The sequence below is a fragment of the Macaca fascicularis genome, chromosome 14, assembly GCF_037993035.2.
Source record: "Macaca fascicularis isolate 582-1 chromosome 14, T2T-MFA8v1.1".
Lineage (NCBI taxonomy): Eukaryota > Metazoa > Chordata > Mammalia > Primates > Cercopithecidae > Macaca > Macaca fascicularis.
In genome coordinates, this window is record NC_088388.1 from 127,240,930 (window position 1) to 127,261,812 (window position 20,883).

Genomic DNA, 20,883 nt, shown 5'->3' on the forward strand with positions numbered 1-20,883 from the left:
GCCCACCACCCAGAGTGCCAGCAAACACTGCAGGATTTGCCTGCTCAGACTCCAGGCAATGCAGCTTCGTCTGCTGGGGAGAATCTTACCATTTTTAACCTATATTTGAACCAAGAGATTTGTGTGACTTCCACAGGTACCCTAAAACTTAAAGTATAGTTAAAAAAAAAGAGAGAGCAACAGAGAGAAAAAAAGAAAATATATTTGAACCTTACTTGCAATAAAAATCTCATAATATTAAAAAAAAACTTCCAAAAATGTATACATTATCAAAGATGTATTCTATAACAAAAATGACAGTCCTTGAGATGTGGCTGATTAATATCGCTAGATCAGGAGCTACTCAGATGAGGTAAAGTCCCCTTGGGAAAGTGCAGAGCCTGGGGAATGAGGGACGGAGGCCAGTGTGCAGAAAGGCCATGAGGAAACACCTCGTGCAGTCGTTCCCCTATCAAGCACTGGGCACCGCGGGGTGGGGGAGAATCCAAACAATCGGGAGGAAAAATACCCGTGTCCAAGCTGTTCAGGCTGCTGTAATGGAGTCCCATACGTGGGTGGCTTATCAACAGTGAATGTTTATCTCTCACCGTTCTGGAGGCCAGGAGTCTGAGATCAGAGTGCCAGCATGATCGGGTTCTAGTGAGGGCTGTCTTCCAGGGTGCAGACTGCCGACTCCTCACTATGTATCTGTGTGGTAGAAACAGGACAAGCTAGCTCTCTTGGGTCCCTTTTATTAAGGGTACTAATCCCACTCTGAAGGCTCCGCCTCCATGATCAAATCACCCCCTGAAGATCCCACCTCCTATACCATCACATTGTCCACTAGGATTTAATGTATGAGTCTGGGGAGGGACACAAACACTCACTCCATAACAACATGACAGTTGGCACCATGGTACAATTAAAGAGAAGAGAGGAGCAAGTGGGGGCTCAGGCAGTGTAGGCGGGATGGAAGCTCCCTGTGGGCTTGGACTCATGTAGGAGGGCTTCATGGAGGAGGTACTTTGTGGTGCAGGAAGGCCCATCTCCATGGGTGTCTACATCTCCAGGTGATGAGTCAATGTTTTTGCAAACATCAGAAACCCAAGAAGCATGGTGAGCAGGAACGCTATGGGTAATCTTAGGAAATTTGTGCCAAAGAATGGAGACATTCCAGAAAATGAAACAAAAGAGATGCAGTCCTGGCGCCATATATGTGCTGAGCTCCATGAGGTAGTGATGTATGGGAAAGAAAGGGGAAGAAGGAGGATAGGTATGGGAAAACCCTGCTTGAGATTCCAGAAGTAGATCAATGGAATCCATTTGTTCTTTCATTACTGTAATCATCCTTTATTGAATACCTACTATTCTAGGCAGTGTGCAAAACTGAGAATGCAATTATGCATAAGACATGATCCCTGTCTTTGATGAATTTAAGATCTTCTGAAGGAAAGAGGTGTAAATGAACGCTCACACTAAAAACAAGTGCTTTCATGGTGCTAGGTGCAAAACATCACAAAAACCCAACGGCAGGAGCAACCAACTCTACTGGAAAGACCCAAGAGTCAGGAACAGATTTATAGAGGAGGAACAATGGAGTCTATTTATTTATTATTATTATTTTTTGAGATGGAGTTTCACTCTTGTCGCTCAGGTTGGAGTGTAGTGGCGTGATCTTGGCTCACTGTAACCTCCGCCTCCCAAGTTCAAGCAATTCTCCTGCCTCAGCCTCCTGAGTAGCTGGGATTACAGGTGCCCACCACCACACTGGGCTAAGTTGTTTGTATTTTTAGTTGGGCAGGCTGGTCTCGAACTCCTGACCTCAGGTGATCCGCCCGCCTTGGCCTCCCAAAGTGCTGGGACTACAGGTGGGAGCCACCGTGCCTGGCCTGGAGTTGATTTTGAACATGACTCAGAATTTACCAGAAAGGGGATTCCAGGGACAGGGACCAGCACGGAAAGGGTGTGAACATGGGATGGTGCCAGGCCAGTGAGAGTGCCACGGATATGGGGCAGCAGGTGAGGAGGCAGGATGCGGGTGAGCCCTGACCCCGGAAAGCCTATTGTGCCAGGCTATAGGGAATTTGGGTTTTCTGTTGTCAATGACAGGAAAATCAGTGCAGGTTTCCAGAAGAGGGTGTGATAACTAACATTTTGTTCAATTCAGTTAAATAAGCACTTACAGAGTGCCTGCCATATGCAGAATACTCACTGATTATGGATGATACAAAGAAAAATCTATCCCAAGCTCTCCTGCTTACGCTGCCTGAGCCTCATGGGACCCCAAATAAGTTTGGTAAGGAATGAGTGGGGAGAAAGGGTGAGGAGAAACAAGAGCACACATCGTCTTGACATGGAATCAAAATGGGTGCACGGTTCTAGGAGAGGCACGAAGGTTTATGGAGGTAGAGATTCCCAAAGTCCCAGATTTGTTTCCGCACTCTCAGGTCAAAGCAGGCCATATTTAGGAGGCCTAGGCGTTCCTCATTTCCCTTCCTTGGTAATATCACGATGATTCTCTCTCCTCCCACAGGCAAAAAGTGTTTGATTAAGCCTGCAGAGAATGATGGGGTTCAGTAAGAATGCCAGCAAAGAGACGGCATAAAAGTCACCCAGAATAGGGCTGACAGCGTGGCCTCTTGAGGGCCCCCCATGCTCTGTCCAGGGGGAGGACGCTAGGCTGAGACTCTAGGTGTTCTCTTGGTTTAGATAAAAACTATAATTGACCACCACAAGTGCTAGTGGATGTGTGAGGGTGAGGGGAGAGCTGAAGATGAGTAGTTTGTTCTGATTTCAGTTTATTTTGGGCTCTTCTAGCCTCAAGTCTGTGTTCAGCTAAAGATATATGGCTGCATAGGCAAAGGGATCCATTAGGTAGGCCTGAATGTGATTCCTGCATAATTCTCAGAAACTCAATCAGGGTCTTCCTATATCTCCCGCTTCCTCCCCTTTCCCCTGCCTCCAACCTACACACGTTGGTGCATCCACATGCACACACATTCAAGCGGGACATAGGTGGCTGGCCGGTCCATGTCAGATCATAATCAAAAGTTCTGGGCCCTCACCACTCACCTGTCAGCCTCAGACAGCCAGGGACCCAGCATGGGAGACACACTTCATGAGAACTACCCTGACGCCCAAATGCCCACAAATGCCCACAAACCCTTAAGTGTGTCTAGGCGTCTTTCACCAACAGAAGCCTGACTGTAAGCAAGGACATTTGGAATGTAATAAATGATTTCTAAAATGACATCTCATCATCCCTCTCTTTCATTCTCTCTCTCTGTGTGTGTCTCTGTATGTGTGTGTGTGTGTGTGCGTGTGTGTTTGTGTGTGTGTCTGAGTTGCCTCAGGGCTGGTGGTTTCAAAACTAGCAGCTGCAAACTTATGAAGGGAAAAAAAACCCAAACCACAAAACCCTGTCTTGTGAAAACTGTGTGCCAGTCTAAAAGTGGCAGTCCGTGCAGGAGAAAAAGCCTGTTAACGTTCAGGACAGAAGCAGGCAGTGTGAGATCACAGCTGGCTCTTAACAGTGAGGAGGAATTCAAATGTGTCCTGGGCATGGGGAGAGTAGGGGACAAGGACAAGGCAGAAGAGAAGCCAGAGGGGACTGAGGAGTCCAAATCCTGGCTGGCCAGGGGAGGCCTCTCCGGAATGGCTCCCTGCTTCAGCTGAGCTCTCTGAACAATTCAGCTTCCCAGATGCAAATCAGACCAGCTGCTACTATCACATTACTGGAGTCTTCTTCCAGAACACTCGAGGTCCGGTCTCCCTTCTCCATCCACTCAGAAGCTTCTGAAGCATGACTGGCAGGCATAAATCTCCCCCAACCCCCAGCTCAGCCTCCCTGCCCTCCTCCCCAGCTGACACCCACCCATGCTCCCCTGTGTAGGCTCACCTTTCAGAACACTCCAGATTACACATTAAGATGCTGCCCCAACCCAGCCCCAGACTCCTACTCCATGGCTAGTTTCAACCTACAACTCAATCCAGGGGCACAGGGGGCTGGGGGTACAACCGGGAAGCCCAAGGGAAGACCCACTTGCAGAGAATGAGGTCCCTGCCTGGCCCCAAGACTTGACAGAGGAAATCCTCAGAGGTGTCATCAAAGCTGAAGGCTGGAGAAGGAGAGTTCTTGGAGGAACACTAACCGGCCTGGCTATTTCTCCTGCCACCCCTACCCTGCCTAAGCTCCACACCAATGGCCTCTTTGGCCGGAACAAAGTGGATCCTTGAGTCACTTGGCTAGAGAGTTGGGCAGTACCCTTTTTTAGATAGGAAGGGCAGGTTATCCACAGGCCCACAGACAGAGACAGAGGAGGCCAAGCCCCAGAGGCCACAGTGGGACAAGCGTCTTAGGGTGCTTTGCCCATAGGTGCAGCTTAATGAAGGACAGCCAGAGGACACGGTTGTAAAAACAGGGCAGCAGAAATCTAGTGTGAACATTATAAGTATTTGAGGAGAAGCAAAGTTAGTGAAGTGATCAAAACTGAATGGGGTTAATGACAGAATGCTTCAAGGAGGAAGTTAAGTTCTGAGTAGAGTTTGAAGGAGGGGAGGGACAACGGCTGGGGCAGAGGGGGGAAGAGGAAGTGTGTTCGCAGGGGAGGGTGCTGTGTCTTTGGGAAGGGCACTACTGATTGCATGGTGGCCCTGGGAGCTGTGCCACTCTCGAAGGTCCTGTCTGGAGTTAATATTTGGATATATTTTCAAAGAGGGAGAATCCTCTTCTGTACTAATAATTGGCATGTCTGTAGTTGATAGAATGTAGATTTTGGAAGGAGCACACTCTGGAATCAGATCTGAGTTCAGATCTTAGCTCTGCCACTTATAAGCTGGGTAACCTCCCAAGCCTCACCTTCCTGAGCTATAAAATGAGGAAATTATTTCATAAGGCTATGGTGAGAATGAAATGAGATAACTTACGCAAAGTCCTTAGTTCCGTACTTGGCAAACAGTAGCTCCTAAATCAATAATGGCTAGTATTATGTATATACTTTATAGCTGATGGATTAGAAAGGCAGCCACAGCAAGCCACTTTAAGTCCTCAAGAGGAAGCATGTGAGGAGTTGGGTGGTCTAGATGCTGATCTCAGCAAGTCAGGTCCTGTTTCAACCTTTCCATGAGATGCAGGCGGCCAGGACCTGGACAGAGCCCAAGAGCCAGGTCTAGAGTAATGGTTGTGGAAAGGGTTGATGTATCAGCTTCAAAGGCTGACTTGCTGCAGCCCAAGACCTTGGTACATAGATTTGAGTCCCATCTGATTGAGAAGCAGGTACATTCAGTCACATGTGCTCATAAACACTTAACAACTGGCTCTCCAGGTTTGTGTAATTTGCACCGATTTCACGGTGCCCAGCCTCAAGCTCCCACTGGGCATGCAGTTGGGAAGACATGCACGCAACTGTCTCTCAGGAACCTCACGAGCCAGTTCCAGCACACCGCTGCATCCAGCCACCCTGTCCCACAGCCACAGCCCATCTCAGAGCAAAAGAGGCACCCGTCCTCTATGTCTGGCCTAGCTCTGTCTAAGTGGAGAGGTAAGGAGTTGAACGGGACAGAAGATCAGGCATTCCTGCTCTCTTCTCTGTCCCACACCGGCCAGAAGTAAAGCTTCCCTCCCTGACCCACTTCCCCTCAGGCCAGTTCCATATTGACTAGCAAGTTCATTTTCCTCACAAGCTGAAACAAAACAAAACACAAAATATGGCCCTCTGTCTTGGGCCTTCAGCAGAGCAGCTCTGCTTGAAGAGGAACCGCAAGGTGCAGCCCCAAATGCTGCGGAGTCTGACAGTGCGACAGGCCGGGGACTAACGCTGTCTCCATCCAGCTCACCACGCGGGTGGAGCGGCCAGGACATGGGCATGCCTTGGCATAGACAGTGCACTTCCGGATTCCCTCTGGGAGGCAGCAGGAAGAGTCTGGCTTCATCCTTAATGAATTATCTGGCAGAGGCTGTCACAGAACCATGGGACGCTAGAGCCAAAAAGTGCGTAGTAATCACCCGTGTGTCCCTTTGTTGCACAATGAGGGTGCTGCGGCAGAGGCTGCACCTCTTAGCTGTGTCGCCTCTGGAGCTGGACCACCCTCTCTGGCCTGCTGCTGGTGGTGCACCTGTGTGTTGATGCTTGGACACTTTTTGAACAACATTTCTTCCATAATTGCAGTGGCCCCTGTGAGTAAAAGCTCCCTCAGGCAGGTTCTCTGCCTTCTCTTTCTTGCCCATTTCCCTCGGGCACCCAGTACGCCTGAGCATCCTTGGGACCAGAGCCACTCCTGTTTTGCAGTAAGGGAAGCCATCCAAGGAGCAGAGTCAAGGCAAACGTTCCAGTGCATTCTGTATTGGGATTCTTCCCTTTACGAACAGAAATTCTCATCTGCACTCCCCATTTGCCCTGGTGGGCATCCCAGCTGTACCTGAATATCAGGTAAACCTGCCTTGGCTACGTCAAGTCCAGGGCTGTGATGAACCATCTAGAACTAACCACATTCAATTAGTCCCCTAGCCAAGGGTGGGGTGAAGGAAATGAGAGGAACCTACAACTTTCTGCAACCTCTACTCCAACCACCAGAGACACACCCTTCTGCCTGATGTTCTTCGACTCAAGGAGTTGAGAACCACTTTGGGTCTACACAGAGGTGACACAGCTGCCCGTGTCTGCCTCGGTTTAGAAAGAGCTGGCTGAGTTCCTGCATGAATCCGAAAGCCAGGACAGTCATTTGAGTTTCAGCGGCAGGGAGTCTTCCACTGGGCACCTCCACTTTGTAACTGGGTGTGTACGAGGGCAATACAAAGGACTCCCAGCCCGGCTCTGCCCAGGGACTTCGTCATGCTCCGTGGTTCAAAGAAAAAAGGTAGGGGGAGAGATGAATGGAGTGAGAGCAGGTGAGCTTATTGTATTTCTCAACCATGAGCCCAGGTTCGCATTTCAGGTGCCCTGATTTATCTCACAGGTGGGAGGGAAGAACTGCTGGCAACCCTTCTCTCAGAGCTCTGAGTTTTGGAACAGGATTTCCTCTGCAAGTTGTCAAAGATCAGATAAAAGTCTTAATCTCAGGCACACACAGCCACAGGCTTTGGCCTCTGCCACTGTGTGCTCAGCTTTCAGTGACGAGACTGAACAATGGTTGGCGATGCTGTGCATTTGAAGAGGTGGGACAAGAAAAGGATCAGAGTGGAGGCCTGTGAGGCACATGGCGCTGCCCATGGGAAATATGAGTGCAGCAAGCGGGCTCCAGAATGAACTCAGGACTCAGGACAACTGAGGCCCCCTTTTGCTCCTTTTGGTGTCCTCGTACCAGGCGTCATGTACACTAAATGAATGCACATACCTGTCACCTTTTTTAAAAGGATGGCAGCCAGATCATTCACCTCTGCTTCCCCATTCCAAGAGCCCGGTTCTTGGGAACCAGGCGGGAAGAGCGTGTCCCGGGTACTGGCTGGTGGAACTGTGGAGATGGGAAACATCTTGGCCTTGTTCTCCAGAATGGTTTTTGCTAAAGAGATGCTTACTTTTTCAAAATGCATTCTATAACTTTAATGCCTTTTCAGAATAGAAGAACTGCAAATTTTAGCCACCAGTTGATTAAGTGACACTGTGTTAGGGAGTGCTCTGAAGAAACTATGTTCACCTGGCACTTGACCTTGAACCATTTCTAATATCAGAATACAAAGTTCATTCACGTTGCCAGAGCCAGCCAGCTGAGTTAGCACGGGAAGTTTCAGGAAACAGAAAAGTCAAAAATCTTGAAGTCTGGATTCTTTCTCCTCTCAAGTCCTCCTCTGATTCGTATATTATTACCACTTTGACTACGCCTACCTTGTATTGTGCATTTGTTAAGTGTGTACTGTGTTAAAAACTTTACTTATACTCTCTCATTCCATCCTCACAACCCTATCATACAGAAGAAAACTGGAATCTCAAAGAGGTTTCCTAATTGGCCAAGGCCACCCAGCCTGCGTGTGTAGACCACGTGTTTACACTCACCTTTGTGGGCCAGCATCTCAGTAGCTGTGCTGCTCATCCTATTCATTTCCGTGCTTACTCAATAGGGGAAAGAGCTGGATATGGAGCAAATCGCTGTCACTTAAGTCAGGCCCAGTATCAAGAATATACATTCTGTTCTAGAATGCTGATAAATCCACTGGCAGGCCCAGAAGGTCGCTTCCAAAGCAGTAAAGAAGTGCTCTGGAACAGAGACATGTTTTCACTTCTTTTTGAAGGCTTCCCTTTGAGAACAAAGGTGATCTGTGGTGCTGGGCCCTTCAAGCCCTGACACCCACTCCTTTTGTCTCTGCCTCTTGGGATCTTAGGGGAGCTACACCAAGGGCTGTGTGATGGATACACCGTGAAGGGATGTATTTATTTATTTGCCAGGGAAATGTATTAGGGAGAAGCAAACACTAATCAATGATGTTCAGGGGAAACTCAATCTATGGAATGAATGGTTTTCCCAGATGGGCTGTATTTAGAGACTCACAGAAATCCTCTATGTTTCCATTGCCATTTCCCATCCTTTTTTAGCCTTCACTGAATGTGTCTGGAAATCTTTTGCAAAAGAAAAGGCACCAGTCTGTTTGCCTTGAAAATGAAGAAACCAAAAGGTGTAACATCCTTCTTCCTTCTCAGGTGGAATGGTTAATTTTACAAGTGCCTCGGGAGGTCCTGAGGAAAAGGCACATGCCATCACGTCCTCTCTCAGTGAAAAAGTTCATAATAATCTGTGCAAAACAGCACCTTTGGATAAGTTCAATGTGGCTATATATAGACGCTTGGCCGTTTCCTGTTGCTGTTGCAGCTTGCACAGGTTTGAAGGTAGGGTGAGGCTGTGACCATAAGCCACATGGTGACATGTACATTAGCCATGCCCTCTGCTTCCTGTGCTGCTTATGACCTGGGCTGGACGAACCCCAGCACTGCTCAGGGGCAGGGAGCCCTTAGGAACCTAAATGTGGGGGTTGGTGAGTTTGCTGTCATCTTTTCTGAGCACAGGTTGCCTGGCTGCAGACAGATGGTGCAAAACACACCAGCGAGCCAGTGTGCTTGTCTAACGGTCTGCTTGTGTAACTTTTGCACCACAAAATAAGAGGTCAAGTATGAAAGGGTGGTTAACAAATTGAGCAGAGCAGCCCTTTTTTTTTTTTTTTTTTTTTCTGTTAAAGGGGCCGTGTCAGCAAAAAACAAAAAAACAAAAAGCAAACAAAAACAACAACAACAACAACAGCAAAACACCTTCCTGAGTGAACTGCATAAAAAATCATTTGGCAAAACCCAAAGTTCACAGCCACGTGCAGAAAAGCCATCATGCTAGAAATAGTCGTCATGATTTGACCTCAAAACTGTCTCTTATTTTAAGATTTCAAAATGCTTAAGTAGATTGGGCGCAGTGGCTCATGCCTATAATCCCAGCACTTTGGGAGGCAGAGGCGGGCAAATCACTTGAGGTCAGAAGTTCGAGATCAGCCTGGGCAACATGGCAAAACCTCATCTCTAATAAAAATACAAAAATTAACTGAGCGTGGTGGCACATGCCTGTAATCCCAGATACTTGGGAGGCTGAGGCAGGAGAATCGCTTCAAACTGGGGGGCGGATGTTGCGGTGAGCTGAGAGTGTGCCATTGTGCTCCAGCCTGGTGGATAAAGCAAGACTCCATCTCAAAAGAAAGAAAGAAAGAAAGAAAGAAAGAAAGAAAGAAAGAAAGAAAGAAAGAAAGAAAGAAAGAAAGAAAGAAAGGAAAAGAAAAGAAAAGAAGAGAAAATTGCTTAACTAGACATCTCATGCAATTTTCAAGAGATGAGTGGCAAATGTGACTCCAGCTTTACTAAACAGTGAAATAAATTAAGGCACCAAAATGTGCCGAGCCTTGTCTAAAAACCTATAGCAGGAGAAGAGACAAGAAAAAAATTCCACTGGTTCCCTTCTTTCTCCATCCATTCAGCCAATCACTACCAGATTATTCTCCAGCTCTCTTCCCCGTTTCTCGTCTGGGATATCTAAGGTAGAACCATGCATGTTAAAAAAGCTTTTCAGGAAATTCTGATGGGCAGACAGAACCAATGTGAGTCTATGTAATTTTGACTGTCATGTTCTATACGGGCTGCAAAATAAAAACTTGGAAAGTCTTTCATGTGACAAATAGTTTTGGAGTGCATACTCTCTGCCAGGCATTGTGCTAAGTCCTTGGGTACACAGGCGAACAAAACAGATGAAGACCCTGCCTCCATTGAGTGTAGTCCAACAGGAGAGCAACAGGAATCACACTTTTGCATAGGTGAATATCTAATTATAAATGTAGTACGTATTATGAAGAAAAACTAGAGTGTTCTGAGAAAGACGTTAAGGCTGGATAGATACAAGCCTGGGATTGGAGAAGTCAAGGAAAGCCCCAGTTTTTTACATGACATTTACACAAAAATGATTAAGACAGGAGGAATATGCTTCGTTGCTTCCAACACATAACCAAAGCAAGTTATGATTCTAAAAATCAACTAGTTACCAAAAAAGAAAGAAAAAAATAAATGATCTCTTGGGCTTGGCATGCCCTTGTTTTGCCCAGAGAAGCACACTTCCTTTTTACAATTGTTTGGGAGGTTTGTGGCGGAGGAAGAGAGGAAAAATCAGATCTAGAGAAGCAGAGTCCTTCAGCGACTTGCAATAGTGGCTCTTACTAAAGCATCTCATTACTTCTCAAATGTGTCCAAGGGATGCTCAAAGCTGCTTTCTCAAAACAGGATTCTGTGTTCAAATGAGTGTGGGAAATTAAAAGGAACTTAAACAAGTCTCTTTGCATCAGGACTTATCAGAGCCCTGAGTATGCTAATGGAGATCCTGAAGCTCCAAGGGAAAGTGTGGCACAATGCAGTCTGCAGCATTTTCCAATCAAATTTGATGGCAAGAGATTTTGTTTTCACTGAGTACCTAACTCAGTGGCTCTGAAGCTTACATCTGCACAAAATTCCCTTGGGGAGTGTATAGAATGCTGATTCCTCGGTTCCAGCTACAGAGATTCTAATTCATTGGATCTGGAATGGTCCCGGGAATCTTCATTTTTAACAGCACTTCAAGTGATTTTGAGGCAGCAAGTCCAGGATCCATACTATGAAAAAAACTAGTGGGATCAGTGTCCTGCTAGTGTCCCAGAAGCATCTCAGTAGCTCTACACACTTCCGCCATTCAAGCTTTCTCGGCTTCCCCTCACTCTTTAGAACCTGGCTGATGCTGAGTGAACATGGTCAAGTTAGTGGGCCAGAGTAGATAAAAATAATGGAAATATGCAAAGTGAGTCACAGCAAATCCAACCATGGTCTAGAATTTGTTGGGTGTCACAGGTCAAGCTACAAAGACCACATTTGCCATTTGGACTCAGTTGGCAGGAACGTTATGCATGTGTGATGTAAGATGCTGTGCGCTGAAAGTCCCTGAAGCTGTGCAGATACTGGATCCAGCAGAAGTTTTCTCTGTTGTGCCCGTCTGCCTTTGTCTAATTAGCCAAGGGTTACTTTGGCTGCCTCCCTTCCTTTCACATGGAACAAAGGTACCCAGAGAGGTACATGTTGATGCATTCATATGCAGAGAAGTTCTTGTCTTTCTCTTTCTCTCTCTCTCTCAAGTCATTGCTTAGCGAGGAGTCAGCTCCCACATGCTCCTCCTATCTGGGCTGCAATCGGTGCAGTGAGGAGAGGAGTGACAGAGCACATGATTATGACCGCGGCTTGCTGCTGAGCTGCAGGGGTTCAGATTACTGCTACCTGTGCAATGGCAGCTTCCCCGGAGCACCCAGGGGCTCCAAGGCCACAGACAGAAAATACCTTTGCTACCACATGCTGAAAAAAATCCCCAAAACCATTTGCCAAAGATTTGACTTGGTTAAAAGCAAGGTGGAGAGGGGTGGTTAAAGAGGGGAAGCTATAGAAAGGAAAACGCAAGAAAAAAGTGTTTTGCATATTAAACAGCCCTGCTTTGTCCTCCAGTTCAGCCAAAACGTTTAGAGGAGGCTGTGCTGTCCATGGCCACGCTGCTCTGAACGTGCCTCATCTGGTCTTGGAAGCTAAGCAGGATCAGGCTTAGTACTCAGATGGAAGAAGGCTATTCTTGTGCATGTGCAGAGACCAAGATCATAGGGAAAAGCATGTCTACGGTTGGGTTTTGTGTACAAATACTGTATAGGAACATAATTCAACCAGTTTAAAAGAGGAGGATGATTGTGGCTGAAACCACGGTGGGAGGAAGGAACATGCTACATTTCTTCAAAGATAACTGCAGATCGAACGCGTTCATCCTTGTGACCCGCGCTGCCTGCACTGTGGTGTGTTTTGCTTGGTTTGCACCAATGCCCTGGCTGGCGGTCACTTGCTCTTGGTGGCCAGTTTCATTTCCTGGTTTTGAGAAAATGTCAGGGAGGCCTGTTGCTTGGGCATACTGTCACTGAGGGAAGTGTGCAGTTTTAAAATGTCAAAGCCAGCAGGCTCATGTCCAGTGCATGCCGTCAATCAGCAAATGTCCCTGGACCCCTAATGAGCCCACTGCAAGTTCAAACAGTAAGTAACGAACAGATAAAGATCTTGCCCTAAAATTGCCTACCATCTAACCAAAGGGGCAAGATCAAAAGGGAAAGAAAAATAGTATCGATATGGAAAAATAAATGTACTCATTGCTGTAGTGTTTGTGGGCAAAGAATGCAGCTGAGAAAGTGCGGCGTCGTGGAAAGGGCCCCATGGAAAGGAGTCCAGAGGGTTGGGCTCACACTCTTCCCCTTCCCGCTTTGTGACCACAAATGTAGTCCTTGGCCTTCAGAACCTGTGTTTCTTCATCAGCAAAGTGGGGGAGGGGAATAATCCTGCCTTCTTAATTAAATAAGATTATAGATTATAAAATTAAATAAGTAATTAAATAAGATTATAGATGTGGGAAGGCTCAATGTCTTAACTATAAATGATCAATGTCTTAAACTATAAAATAATCTACAAATTTCACTTGTCATTATTATTACTTTTAACAACAATATGAGGGGAAATAAGTCTAGAAAATGCATCTTCTGCCAGTTCCATTAAAAAGAGAGAGAGGCAGAAATGGAGGTAAGTATAAGAATTCAACCAGCCCAGGACTTTGTTCTGGCACCTCAGTGTATATTTAAAGTCCTGTATAATAACATAGAAGTAATCATGGTTATCGTTTATTTGTATTGATGGATTTAAGGTGGACTTTTTATTTCTAAGGTTTGGATGCATCTAAAAACAAAGTATACTTCCTAATACACCATTTAGTTTTAATTTTCAGAGATTTGATTGCCAGTTTGGGAGAACTTTGCAACTGTATGTTTGGTATAATTCCTTGACAGATCAATTTGATGATGGAGAAATAATCCTCACATTATCCATATTATCAGATGTCTAGATAAGATAGGAAAGGTAACTTTATCACAGCTATGTGACCCATGACGGCCTAGGTAGCTGAGTGAACCAGGAGTCTGAATTTGGAAACTAAGTTGTGAGGTTCTTATGAACTTCCTAGGGCTTCCTGAGCCTCCCCCAACCTTTAGATGCCAAGTCCCTTGGCAAATTCATATCATTCCTGCAAACAGAAAATAGTATTAAGAAAAATAAGATTTTTTCAAATTTTCCTTCAAGGGTCCTATGAGCTGGCCTGAGAAATTGTTCAACTTTGAAGGGAACTTTGAACAAATAGGACAAGACAATTGAAACAAGTATCTAGAATTAAGACATTGTGGATCCCGAAGTTCTTAAACACTGAAACCTCCTTGTGGTATGCAGAAGCCAAATTGATCACCTTTAGGCAGAGATTCCTTGGGCATGATGGATAAGGCTGTCCATCCAGCATAACATTGAGACTTTCTTGTGTAAACCCCTCACGCCCACTAAACAGGAAATGCAAGCTACTAGAGCTGAACACTCAGCCACCCTCTAGGTCCCCACCCTCCACCCCCGCCCAGTATAAGAACATTATTCTTTGCTTTCCTTTCTGAGGAGCTGTAGACATTCATTCATATATGCAGAGCAATCAGACATCACTAGCCAAAGAACACCTGGTAATAATTCTTACATTTTGGAATCTTAAGAAACTTCCAAGGAAAGGGGTGATACGAGTTGGTAAGCCACAGCTTTTGGCGGTAGCATGAGCCCTCTGGCTTCTGAAACCCTAGAGTTAAGATACACTCTTGTAGCAGGCTTGTCACACTTGAAATTCTAACTGGTAGCTTCATACCCTGAGTTGGTTTGTCACTTGAGAAACTTTGGTTGAGAATGTAGGAACTGGAAAGATTTCTTGAGACATGCTTGTTTTAGATACACCCAGAGACATGCCAGGTACAGATGACAATCTCCACCGTAGGTAAAACATCTCAAAGCAGAAGCCTAGGCTGACAGTGGACCAATAACTGCATTGTTTACTGGTTTCCCAAGGCAAATGTTCAGCAAATTCTGTATATATAATCAACAGAAAATTTTGTTCAGATTCTAGAAAAGGTAGATTGCTGTTTTGTCTATATGCGTACTTTCTGCTATAGTAGTATTTGCATAAGTTAAATATTTTCAGGGCAATTTTTATTAGTTTTCAAAATGCGCTTTTGTGGGTATCTATATGTGTGCAGGTGTGTGGGGAGAACCATGAACAAGACAAAGACTCCTTGTCACTGAGGGCAGAGCCTGACTCAGCATCCCAATACAACCCCTGCTTTGCATTCGTCCCAAAGAAAGCACATTCTAACAACCAAACAACCATGCCAAGCCTCCGGCCACAAACCCAACCAAACATTTTCAAAAAGATGTATATATTTGTGTGAAATAACATGGATATCTTTCAGTGCCCAAGAGACGGTTTTCTGCAGTAGATCTAACTCAAGTGGATAGGGACTTCTGAAAGTCCATTTTCAAACTGAGTTTGCTGAATCCAGCTAGCTACATGGAAGGGATGGCACAGGCTCAGTGGGAGCAGGACAGAGGAAGGGGAGGCCAGGGTGCAAGCTCATCCGCTCCCTCATCTGTACAATGGGTTCGTTCCCTGACCACCTCACCGCACTATTGTCAGGTCTCCTTCGCTGGGAGCTGAAAAAGCCAAATGCTGAAGCAGAAAGTAGGGATTTTATATACAAGGCTTGAATGATAGACACATATGGAGCATGCCTCCCCCACCACAACCCCACCACACCAGAACACAAGCTCTCTGCAACATGGTCCTCCTCTCTAATGTCTATGAGTTCTAGAACTTGAATGAATCTTTGTCAACAATGTAGTTCAGCCCTGTCTCCAAACCATGAACTCATCTGTGAACAAGACATTCCTATTTTCCTTTATCTTTTAAAATTGATTTTAAATAAAATAAACAGTGCACGAATATATTCTGCAGAAAATTTAAATAGAGATCGAGTAAAAGCCCTCTTGCCTCAGCATACCCCACAATCTCACTTCCCATCCTAGAAATGGCCATCCAGGGCTTATTGAAGTGCCTAAGATAGCTCATGTGAATCATGTCACCTTTAGCCTTAGGAAACATTCTTTTGGGCTGAGTTCCAGTTACTTGTGTTGTGAGGTTCTTGTGGAAGGTTCACTGTCTCTCTACCTGCAGACGAATGCTCGGAGCTTATGATACATAACATTGAGGGCTTGCTTGGCAGTCAGAAGTAGGATTGCTTAATCAAAACCCGTGTGGAAATAGCCTGTTATCTCTATGGACTTAAATGGCCATCAGCAGTTCCCCAAATTCAAGACTCCCACATCAATGTCATTGAGTTTTGAAGTTGGAAGGGATCAACATCACCAGGTTCTACCACTGTTTGAGCCTTAACAAGTCATGGCAAGGTTTTACCTTAATATTGTCATTATTACAGTATAATTTTAGAAGAATGACTGTATAGGGGAGCAAACATTCTCCAAGCTCCCCTTAACGTCGCCCTGCTCTCCTGACTTAAGTGCCATCCACCTTATTTTATAGAAGAAAATACTGAAACTCAAGACCCCCTACCTGGACAGGGGTGGAGCAGAGACCAGAACGCTGGACCTCTGACTCAGTGCTCTTTCTACTCTACACTCCATCTTCCACATCCGCTTTTTGCTAATAGCCCATAGGTAAGACATAAGATAAAAACAATGCCTCAAAATACAAGACAACCAAGGCCTCACCTTTCTCTCATTACTCAAATGATGCAAAGCCCAAAGCCCTCTCCACCTGACTTCATCCACTACCGCCCGAGCTCTCCAAATGCTTCCAGGTGGGACACCCACATTCAAGGCCACTTCGATTCCTGGTTACCTTCCGGCTGCTGAGCCTCTGCATCATATAGAGTGAACAGAGCCCAGCTTTACAGCCAGAAAGATCTGGCTTTTACTCCTGGCACCCCACTTCAAGCTGTGTGACATTGGACAAATCCCATATCCTAGCTCAGGCGCCGTTTCTTTACCTGTGAACCATCTGTCCTACCTACCTTAAAGAGTTGCCATAAGGGCCAGATAATGCAATGACTAAGAGCGCTTTGGAAAGAAGAATGCTGGAGGCAGATTGCCGTCGTTATCAGTGTCCGGCCCATCCTTTTCATGTGCAGCTCTGTGAAGACATCTTCCCTTGACGTCAGAACCAAAAAAGCCAAACAAAGCAAAGACCCAGGGCTACATTTCTGCTCTGGAGTCTCTTGTATGACAGTATCTATGTTGGGCTTTTCAGTGTGTAAACCGAAACAAAACAAAAAAGAAGAAAAATCAGCAGCAAATACTGCTTGGTTTTGCATTTTCCCTTCTGTTTTCTGATTAGAGTCTCTATGGCCTGTGAGTGCAGAGAGAACCTCAAAAGATTGTGTTTGCTGCGGATAAGCACCAAACTCGATGTTTATCAGCACTTATCTCCTGCAAACTCACTCTCTGGAGGCTTCAAAGGCTGAGGGAGATCTCTCAGCCTTGCTCTGAGGAGACAGGCAGGCAGACACTCCTCCCTGGGCCTTCAGCTGCAGGTGGGGCCCAAGAGCACTTGCTCCATCCTTAGGAGCATAGTTCTCTTGCTCTTCCCCATGCAAAAAAAAGGAAGCAGCAGGTTTACTGAAGGTTTGGGGATGAGCTGTGGAGTAGAGGGAGCAGGAGAAGAAAAGAAGTGTTTTAAAACAAGCCCAGAATGGCTGAAAAAGTAGGTGGAGAGGGAAAGGGAAAGGCACACTGCTTACGCTCCTGCTGCCTCCACCCCTCAACCCCCTTCCCCACCGATCTCACTCTTTAGTCTGCCGAACAAGCCCATGAGCCTTCAAAAGGCGTTTTAATTCCCTTCATCTGCTCTCAGCTCACCTTCCCTACCTCCTTTGGGTCTGCCCACTACTCTCCATTCCCAGGGATTGTTGGCTGAGAGTGGGACGGTGGGAGGGAGGGAGGCAGTGGTGGGGGCAGGGGGAGCCAGCATTTTATTAGGCTGTTGAATTTGATTTATTAGGGGGGAAAAATCCTTCGCTTGCTTGCCACACAGGTTATTCTCAAAGTGAAAACTCTATTTTACTTTGAAAAAAAATGGTGAAAGTGCCTACAGTTATGAATGGAGCTCTTTGTTACCTTCCAGATCGACAAGACAGACTGTTTGGTTCATGTCTGTGCACCAGCAAAGGAGTGTGGGGGCCTGGGAGACAGATGTGGCCTTAATTGCATGGAAATATTAGAAGATCGTTAAGCCATTTTGACAGGATTTTCCTCTAGCTGTGGGAGTAAAGGGCCACGTCTGAGCCGCATCAAGCCTGGCCAGAGCCACTGGCGGGGCCTCTCATCCCCATGTGTGAGGGACACATGGGCCTTGGTTCATGTGCCCTAATATTGGTAGGGAATAGATGCCTCCTTGTCACCAACTTCCACCCCACGTCTCTGCCCCATAAGTGCAGAAAGCAATCTCCCAAGAAACCCTAAGGCCTGTAGTGGGAGTTGGAAGAGAAGCTAACCAGTGAAATAAATATTTGGGAATGTATACGCACATGTATGTGGACAGAGAGAGATCAGACCATCTCCAGCCTGAACGGTGCCCTCCATAAGGCTCTCCAGGGACCTACATGGGCCTGAAAGAGGAAATCTGTTATCATGACAAATAATGGCGTCTAAAGACAAAACCTTTTCTATCTATTCACTTCTTCCCTTTCAAAGTAACATTTGTTGCTTACAGAAGTCGTGACCCATGAGAGTCCTGTAATTAAGTCAGAGAAATCCTCAAACAATGTTGGCTCATCAAAAAACAAGACCCCATAAATATGGTCAACCTTGTTTCTCCTAGGCTGGCCTAATCATGGTTCCAATATACTTTTAGCTCCCCACTTCTTCCCCCACTTGCCCTGGTTAATTTTCTGCATGCTCAGAGAATGCAAATATTTTCATATTAGCTTAAATTAAAAATAATTAGGAGGGTTAGTGTGCTGGGAGGGAGGGAGAAGCCCCACCCAAACTACAGTTCAGTAACCCCTTTGGGTTACGAGAGTAATGTTTTAGATGAGCTCTTCCTCACTTAGATCAGACAGTGTTGGCAGTCAGACTAGGAGTAGATTAGTATCACAGGGTCCTCCCTTCAGAGTGGTACACCCCTATAGCTCAGAGGCCACTTGTTAGAGTTGGGGTGGTAGGTGGTTGCTTAGATGATGTTTGGGCCTCAGCCTGGTGCCGATGGGGATGGAGACTAGGTGAACAGAAAGGAAGGCTGGTGGAGACATGAGGAAGGAGAGAAGGTGCAGCCACAGAGATCCTGTTTTCATGCAAATATTGTTGTTAACCCAAAGGGAAAGAGGGAAGAGCTCCCAGGCACGCTGGCAAGCCAGCATCCCCAGGCTGGGTCTGACATTTAAGGAGCACCGGCAACGGCAACGAGTTAAGGGGCTAAGGGCCCACAGTCTGCAAGCTCTGGTTTAAAACACAGTCACTCAGCCAGGCACGGTGGCTCATGCTTGTAATCCCAGCACTTTGGGAGGCTGAGGCGGGTGGATCACTTGAGATCAGGAGTTGGAGACCAGGCTGGCAAACATAACGAAACCCTGTCTCTACTAAAATACAAAAATTAACCAGGCGTGGTCATGGGCGCCTGTAATCCCAGCTACTCGAGAGGCTGAGGCGGGAGAATCACTTGAACCCGGGAGGCAGGGGTTGCACTGAGCTGAGATCGTGCCACTGCACTCCAGCCTGGGTGGCAGAGCGAGACTCCATCTCAAAAATAATAAATAAATAAATAAATAAATAAATAAATAAATAAATAAATAAAATAAGATACAGTCATTCTGCCTACCGTGACTCTTCAGGCCAGAGCCTCCAGCCAGTCCAGATGCAGGGGCATCTTATTGTGGACTCTTTCTTCCGCCCTTCCAGAGGACTCCAGATCTAAGCGGTGTTTCAGGATCCTGCAGTGAGAGCCACAACATTTGACTCAATAGAGAAAGTGCCAAAGTCAAGCCTTCGTGTCCCCCTCTCCTTCTTGCTGTGTGCTCTGCAGAAGAGGGGATAAAATGCTCATCTGAGGTCCTGACTGGCTGTCTCTGACCAGAAAGTCCCCGAGCCAATGAAGTGTTAATGCCTTTGCCCCTCCTCCCCCCATTCCTGCTCAGTTCACAGCTTTCCTGTCCTCTGAAATCCCTTCCTTGGTAGCCAATTGCACCACCTCTTTACCTCAAGTTCTGCCACCTTCTCCTGAGGCAATGGCTCCTTTGCTTGGTTGGTTTCTGGGATGCTACGTGGGGGTGGCTGGGGAAGCTTGTGCCCGGACTGTCTCGGGAGCTCACAGTGACGTTGACAGTGCACTGCTTCCATTTGTAAATGCCATGTGCTTTCTAGAACGCTTTCGAGGACTTTATTCCTATTTCATCTAAGCTTCAAACATACCATCGTTCCCACCATATTTAATTCAGACTCTTCTCCCCTTTCCCGTTGTCACTTCCCCACCTGTGTGCACAGCCTGTGTTTACACGGCAGGTTTGCCGCAGCTACTCACTTTTCCAGGGTTACCATGCATATTCCCAGAATAATCTGCATTTCACCTATTTAGTTCACTGCAGGGACTTAGCCAGTTCCATGGAGGAAAAGTCCCACAATTCTCCTAATCTCATAGTCATTAACAATACCATTAAAACGATGGCATCATTTTTCCATAGACATACTCCTGGCTTTTATCACAGTGCCTGGCACATAGAAGATATGCAATAAATATTTGCTAAATGAATGAATACATCAGTGAATGAGCGTTCTTTTGTGGGACAAATCTGTTTTAGGGCACCATTGTGAGACAAGACATGTTAAAGAAATATCCAGAGTGACCTTCGCATGTTTTGAGGAGCACATAGTCTGGTCACCAAACACAAGTGTCCACAGCCTACCCTCTCCAAGACGGTAACCACTCATAACGTGACTTCTTAAATTCAAATGAATTACAGTTGACTAAAATTAAAAATTCAGTTCCTCAGTCACACCAGACACATTTCAAGTCCTCAACAACCTCACAAGTCGAGTTGCTTCTGCATTGCATGGTGCAGATTTTAGAACAGTGCCAGCATCACAGTCATCTCCCCTGGACCAAATCAGAGAATTCAACTTCTTTCTATGTAAATGAATAAGAAGTTTAGGTAAAGTTTTTTGTTTCTTGATCCTGATTTTAAGATTGATGCTGACGAGTATGCATTTGTTGGTTTTATGTAGAACCGCCAACATGTTTTACAGGCCATTCAGACTGACGTCATACCTGAGAGCATTTTTGGTTCATGATAAAAGGAGCAAGAGGACCACAAGGTTCCCCGGGGACATTTTGCTCTCACAGTTTCCCAAGAGAGAAAGGTTTGAGAAGGTTGGCTCCACTGGCTTCATCGCCTTTGGGTTTCTCATGAACATCACCAACCCACAATGAACAAGGGAGATCTCAATCACACAGAAAACCAAGTGGAAGTCGCAGTGCAAGAACTTGGAG

The 20,883-nt window shown here is 46.1% G+C and overlaps 1 protein-coding gene and 1 long non-coding RNA gene across 11 annotated transcripts in view; one reads left to right on the plus strand and one right to left on the minus strand.

Annotated features, from left to right (window-relative positions):
- The window catches only part of FLI1 (Fli-1 proto-oncogene, ETS transcription factor), a 127,246-nt gene that overhangs the window by 37,706 nt on the left and 68,657 nt on the right, over positions 1-20,883 (plus strand). The window lies entirely within an intron of this gene.
- On the minus strand, positions 548-19,356 carry LOC102133837 (uncharacterized). Its single transcript, XR_006692092.3, has 3 exons — positions 19,219-19,356; positions 17,930-18,010; positions 548-687 (listed from the first exon to the last, which is right to left on the minus strand). It is a non-coding gene; the product is annotated as an uncharacterized lncRNA (long non-coding RNA).